The 7,214-nt window shown below is 36.6% G+C and overlaps 1 long non-coding RNA gene across 1 annotated transcript in view; it reads left to right on the forward strand.

Moving 5' to 3' along the window:
- Nucleotides 1–6,557: 6,557 nt before the first annotated feature.
- LOC104951439 (uncharacterized) overlaps nucleotides 6,558–7,214 on the forward strand; it is a 12,456-nt gene continuing 11,799 nt past the window's right edge. The window contains exon 1 of the long non-coding RNA XR_799024.1: nucleotides 6,558–6,735. This is a non-coding gene — a long non-coding RNA (uncharacterized lncRNA). The remainder of the gene's footprint in view (nucleotides 6,736–7,214) is intronic.

Consider the following 7,214-nt stretch of genomic DNA (forward strand, 5'->3'; position numbering starts at 1 on the left):
AGACACACACACACACACACACACACACACACCCACACACACACACACACACACACACACACACACACACACACACACACACACACACACACACACACACACACACACACACACACACACACACACACACACACGATCATATCTGTGTGGAAATCATTCCTGGGGGGAAACTGTTTACACAGCGCGGGCAGCAGCGTTTCACACGACGGTGATTTATGTGTAGTTATGATCTGAGTTTTTTATTTGTTTCCCAGACGTTGGAGCGTGTTTAGAAACAACAGACATGTGATTAATGTGAATTACATCTCATCCAGGGCAACTTCACACAAAGACCTTTGTTTCTTTTACTCTTTTGAAGTCAAACAATAAGACGATTGATTTGGGTTTTTCCGGAGTAAATCTACGGAGGCCGACAGGTGCCAACGCGCTGCAACAAAACTGTGATATTCTGCAGCTTCAGAAAGGATGCAGATACAAAAACCCAAATGTTCCTCATGAAGAAACGTCTTCAGCAACTTCACGTGCAGCGTTTAGAGAACATTCAGCAACTTGAGGAGACATGGCAGCGTTTACTAAAAGCTGCAGAAACCAAACGCTGTTACGATTACAGCTTTGATTTCCTCTAAGGACATTGTTCGTATGACCCTAAACATACTAAAAAGGAGATGCAAAATGAGTACAATTCCTACAATGCATCCAAAGACAATCAAAACAAGTGAAGTTTAAAACAAAACGATACAAAATTACTTAGAAATCCTGCAAAGCCCAACAAAAAGATACCAAATAGCAAAAGAACGATGCAAAAAAAGATAATTAACGGCCAGAAAAAGAAAAAAAAATGTCCACAAAATTATATAAAACCAGCACAAAAATATGCAAAAATGAATTTAAAACCCTGCAGAGATGTAATCAGCTGTTTCATGAGATATAAAGATACTGTTTACAGTTGACTTTGTTTGATTCGTCTCTTTTTAGATGCTTTATAACAAAGCAGTGAACGGCCATCGACGCCTTTTGGCCCGTTTTCATGTACAGAAACATTTTTGATTTGATTCTGTTCAAAAGCTCTTACGTAGATCACTCAGTTAAGAGTGTCATACTTAAGGGACACTTTATGTTTGTTTTGGGTGTAAAGGCCGAGCCCACCGGGAAATGACCTAATGTATTCTATTAGCAGATAAATGATGAAAATCCACCATAAAAAGAGAGGAAATCAGTTTTTTCTCACATTTTGTTTGAATTGCTTTGTTTTGTTGATTCTGTGCAAAAGCTCTTCAATCACTAAATCAAGAGTGTCACACTTTAAGGGAAACTGTGTTTTTTCCGTCCCCTAACACACGGCCTTTTGTCCGCCATGTTTGTGTGGGTCCGCTCTGCGTCCTGATGCAACACGATATGCAGAAACAGATCAGGTTTCCACTCGGTGTGTTTCTCTTTTCCTCGATGCTCTCAAACATGTGATGCACTCTCACAGAAATAGCTCCTCTTAAAGGTCACGCTTTCAACACAATGAACACATTATTTCTAAAATACGGAGTCTGCCAACGTGGTGATGCAACGAGAAATCACTGCCTCTCCTTTCATTCATTTCTAACAGTTGCTTTCCAACACTGGAACAAATGCAGCTCTAAAAACAAGTTCAAATAATAATGGAGACGAGGGGTTTTCACGTGAAGACGAGGTGTCTTCACGTAAAGACACCTCGTCTTCACGCACGTGTCTTCACCACGTCTTCACGAAATAAGAACAAAAATTTGCTTTGTAAGATTTGTAATGTTTAATAATCCATTCCTTACACAATTAATATATAATATCCTGCTTTATATTTTCTTACTGTAAATGTGTATTTTCCACATGTATATGTATTTTTATAAAACGGACAAGTCAAATCAAGCAATCTGATTGGTTCTTAGCCGTGATATACTGAGCGTATACCACGGGTAGAATTGTAAGTTACTTTTCACAACAAGTCAGTATCCCTCCGCGTCTGAGAAAAACAGTATACCGTTGGGCTGAAATTGCTTTTCATACTGGAACAAGAAAGCAGCGGAGAAGTAACGGGGCAGAAGCCCTCCTTTTTGACGCAGCGGTCCAGACATAGACATCAAACGGCAAAACATATTCAGTGTGCAGTTCCTTTGGCATTAGGGCAGGGATATCTAGATACTTTTGAAGGTTTAACATAATGACTTGTGCTACTTTTAAAGCAAGCAACGATGTTTTCAAATCTGTAATCAAAGAGGTCCGCAAAAACGCTATCGACCAATCAGATTGCTTGATTTGACTTGTCAGTTTTATAAATATATTTAAATTTCTTCCGTTACGAAACAAACTTACAAAGCATAAAATGGAAACATTTAAGATTAACTTCGACCTCCGGGGGGGTCTTACTATAGTATGGAGGAGTGGATTGAGCAGTGCCTATCTCCAGAAAAAAAAGCACCTAAACTACGACATGCAGAGCTACGTGAAGAGCAGGTAGACCAACTGGAAAAGTACCACCATTCAAAAGCTTTCTGATGCGGGTCTTGAAACAAAGCAGAGAAATTATGACCGTTAGTGGCCACAGGTGCGAAAGCTCTCTCCAGAGCTACTGGAAGCCCAATCTCGGGGACCGGAGAAAGTGGAGCAATATTCTCGCCACGCCAAGCAACAGCTAGAACAACCTCAACCTATACAAGTGACCACGTAAGCCATGCTACTGATGCTGGACAGTTTTTCAGTGGGTGCACAATAAACGACAACATACATTAAGGTAAATAAACAACCAAATAATGGATCAACGCTCTCTGTCTAATATGTTCGCCAGCTGTTAGTGTCGTTGCATAGCAACCACGTCGCACTATGTTTTGTGCAGAAGGCCACGGAGGGACTATTTTATTTTGAACATCATTATTTACTAATACAAACTATTTAAATTAGAGTGTGTATTTTTCTTTCATATTGCCACACTTGGTAACCGTTTTATAAAAGCAATAGCTCACTTCAGGCCTTGATATATGCTCATTATATCACAGCTAAGGGGCGTGGTTCGGCCCGACGCTTAAATACGTAATGAAACGACACAAGAAAGAAATATCATAAATATATTTGTATCAGGTATGCGAGCGACTAAGAACTTTTTTCTTGGAGTTCGGTCTCCTAAATGTCAGAAAATTGTAAAAGTGTCCATCACAGTTTCTCGAGGTTAAAGGTGAAGTCTTTAAATATCTTCTTTGCCAGTCCATAATATACATTAATATCGTATAAAACAGAAAATGGCGATGTTTTATTGGGTTAAAACAGCATTTTCTGTAACAAACTAAACACTATTTTCTAAACTCTATTGATAGTTTGGTGTCTAAAATGTCAGAAAATAGTAAAAGTGTACATTATAGTTTCTCTGGGTTAAAGGTGAAGTCTTTAACTGTCATCTTTGTCAGTCCATAACTCCATAATATACATTAATATCATATAAAACAGAGAAATGCAGAAAATGGCGATGTTTTATTGGGTGAAAACGGCATTTTCTGTAACAAACTAAACACTAAAATGCCAGAAAACAGATAAGTGTCCATCATAGTTTCTATGTTAAAGGTGAAGTCTTTAAATGTCTTCTTTGTCAGTAAAAAAAAACACATAATATTCACTTTAATATGATGTCAAATACAGCAAATCTCCAAGTTGTTGAAAAGTCAAATTAAAAAATAGTTGTGCCAAAATCCCTAAATATCAACGCATTTTTAGGAAGAGAGTATGCCCAGACTCAAGTGTGAATTATTTGGGCCTTCAGAGTGAATATGTCTGGGCAGAGGGAGGGNCGGCATTTTCTGTAACAAACTAAACACTAAAATGCCAGAAAACAGATAAGTGTCCATCATAGTTTCTATGTTAAAGGTGAAGTCTTTAAATGTCTTCTTTGTCAGTAAAAAAACCCCCATAATATTCACTTTAATATGATGTCAAATACAGCAAATCTCCAAGTTGTTGAAAAGTCAAATAAAAAAATAGTTGTGCGATTTATTTTTCTGACTAATAGTTACAGCTCTAATATATACACAATGCTACAGTTGGATAAAGGATTCAGAGTTTAACTTAATGCTATGTTTTTTAATTCAAATTAAAAGTAAGAAAACATTACATTTCTGCAGAAAACTTGTAAAATTGTGCAAAGAAAGGTGGAAAAAAGGGCCAAAATCCCGAAATATCAACGCATTTTTAGGAAGAGAATATGCCCAGACTCAAGTGTTAATTATTTGGGCCTTCAGAGTGAATATGTCTGGGCAGAGGGAGGGTTTTGAGTTTGACTTAATATAATGTTTTTTAATTAAAATTACAAGTAAGAAAACATGAAATTTCTGCACAAAACTTGTCAAATTGTGCAAAAAAAAGGACACAAATCCCAACACATCTTTAGGAGCTTAACATGCCCAGACCCAATCCGTGCAAGTGTGTATTATTTGGCACTTGAGTGAATACGCCTGGGCAGAAAGAGGCTTCAGAAAACATGACTGTTCACCTCCAGCTGACTGAGAGCGTGAGTCAGCTGCTGCCGCACAAACACAGGGAATATGCCCAGACATGTCCCTGCCCTGCTCTCTGTGGTCAACTCTGACTCTCTATAGCACTTTCACATGCGATGAACACAGATAAAATGCATTTAGCACCTCAGGATACAACCAGTACAAATTAACCTACATGTATATAGAAGAATATCCAGAGAAAATAGTTTCAAATAGAGTTAAAAACAAGGACATTTAAGTTTAGGAGGTTTGCTTTCACTCAGTCTCTGCATGCTATCTCCTGTTAGTGAATTAAATGACACGTTAAAGCTAGTTTTTAATGATTATAACAACATACATGCCTAATAATATGTTGTAATAAATAATAATGCGAGTTAGCATTGTATCTCGTTACTTAGTTTTATATGCTATTCCTTGCACACTTAACGAAAAATAATATCCTACTTTTAAATCATGTTAGCTGTAATTTGGCGCTTTTTATAGTGTATATGTATACGCTATTTGATGTATATGGCAACATGTTCCATGTTTGGAGCAATAAAGTACAATCTAGTATTGTACATTACATCTCAGGCTAAAAACCTCCGTCCTCCGTTTTTAATTAACTGCAAGTAAGTCAAAACACAAGTTTAATACATTAGTTAAGAGTAAAATCATCCCATATTAAATACAAAGTAATTTGCCTAGCAACAGTTGATATTAAATGAGTAACCGATGGCGAACTTTCAAAAACTTAACAAGCTTAGCTACAGTTACCGCTGCCTTAACTAAACTATTAAATACTCTAAACAACTTAACATTAACACCCGTAACAACAAAGCCGTAACTAAAACCTGTAAAAGCAGTGAATTTCAGTTCTAAAACGTTAATTTAATGTGTCGTTTTTATCGTAACATCGTCCACACATCGTGGCCGCGTTCCCGCTCATGAACCCGGGTACATTCAGCCAAGAAAACACGAGGCTCCGCGGCCTGTTAGCACGCAGCTAACCACCCACTTGTGCTTCTGCAATACAACGTATTTTAAACATATCATATATATATATACATCAGTCTTTGTTGTGTTGACCTACCTTGTCAGTGATTCTCGGTTAAATAATATCCTTCAAAAGGCGGCTTTCAACCAGTTTGCTGCACAGTTTGGGGCTCTAAGGTCCAATGTAATGTTAACTCTGCAGTTGTTCCTTCACTTGTCCATGTGACTCTCCTGCTGGCAGAACACTGACACTGCACCCACATCTAATAATAATGGAGGGAAGGCATACAATAACAATGACGTTTTTATTTTTGTATTCTCTAGTTAGATCACTTTAAGATTATTTGTTCCTGCCAAAATCTCAATCAGGATACCTTTATGATTCTTCCCACATAGGGGCATGCACATGATATTAAAATACAAAATTAAAACGTTTTTCCAAGTGTCATTAGTAATACATTTCTCCAATTTACATATTGCACACTAGTGTTTATTTATTCTACTATTAAGCAGTCAACATGGATGTAACTAAAGTCACCATGTATACAAGCTGGAGACTTTAGTGGTCCAATTTAAAAAAAAAAAAACCTCCCTTTAATTTATTTTGACACATTTCCTCAAAATAATGTCTAAGTTTTTTTTAAATAATGACTTTTAAGAATTGTGCTTCAATCCAAATTAATATGCAGTAGTAGTATTATGTTTGTCTCATATTATACTACTATTATATAAATATACTACACAGCATGGATTTGTTAATGTACTTGTAGTGTATGTATATTACTACATAATATTGTGTATATTAAACTATTCATACGTTATTTGTATATGTCAGTTTTGTAAGCCCACTATGTAAATATTTAAAAACATAACAAAATGGTACTGCTCAAAATAATTTTAATAATTTATTTTGTCTTAAATATAACACCCAATACATTCTTACTTATCTACTCGAAATATTGTTCAGGTTTTGGATGTAAAAGAGACAACCATGCAGTTTGAAGGCCCTAAGTAATCAGCGATAAGAAGTCAAATTGAAATAAAGATAACGCTACACAAGTACAGGAAAACAAAGGCTTTTATTTTTGAAAAAACGTTACACGATAAAAAAAACATCAGTGATTCAGAAACCGTGTGTGTGTGTGTGTTCACGGCTGCAGCTCGTAGCCCAGCGGGTCGAGTCCTCGGTCCAACAGAGCGAGAGACGACTCCCTCAACTTCTGCAGGAACCTCCTTAGCTCCTCCTTAGAGAACACCTGTGAGTAAACAAACAAACAAACAAACAAACGACAATGAATAAAAGACAACAAGAAGAGAATCAAAATCCGTTTTAGTGGGTCTATACATACGAGGGACTTCCTTTGGTGTAGCTATTACAAAAACTTGTAACAAAATATAAATATGTGAGAAACTGAGTATAGTATTCGTCTTATTTTACTGCATATATTTGTGTATATGTGCATCATGTACAAAGAGTTTACAGGATTTGATGCAGGATTTACAATATATTGTTGCCTGATGTGCATCAACGAGTTAACGTGTGTGTGTTCACCAGAGGTGGGAAGTAGTGGAGTACAAATACTTTGTTACTGTATTTAAGTACATGTTTCTGGTATCAGTACTTTACTCCACTACTTATGTTTCTCACTTTTTACTTTTGAACCCAAATACCTGTACTTTCTACTTCTTACATGTTGAACACAAATACCTGTACTTTCTACTTCTTACATGTTGAAC

Source organism: Notothenia coriiceps, unplaced genomic scaffold (assembly GCF_000735185.1).
Source record: "Notothenia coriiceps isolate Sejong01 unplaced genomic scaffold, NC01 NC01_scaffold00018999, whole genome shotgun sequence".
In the NCBI taxonomy this organism is placed as follows: Eukaryota; Metazoa; Chordata; class Actinopteri; order Perciformes; family Nototheniidae; genus Notothenia; species Notothenia coriiceps.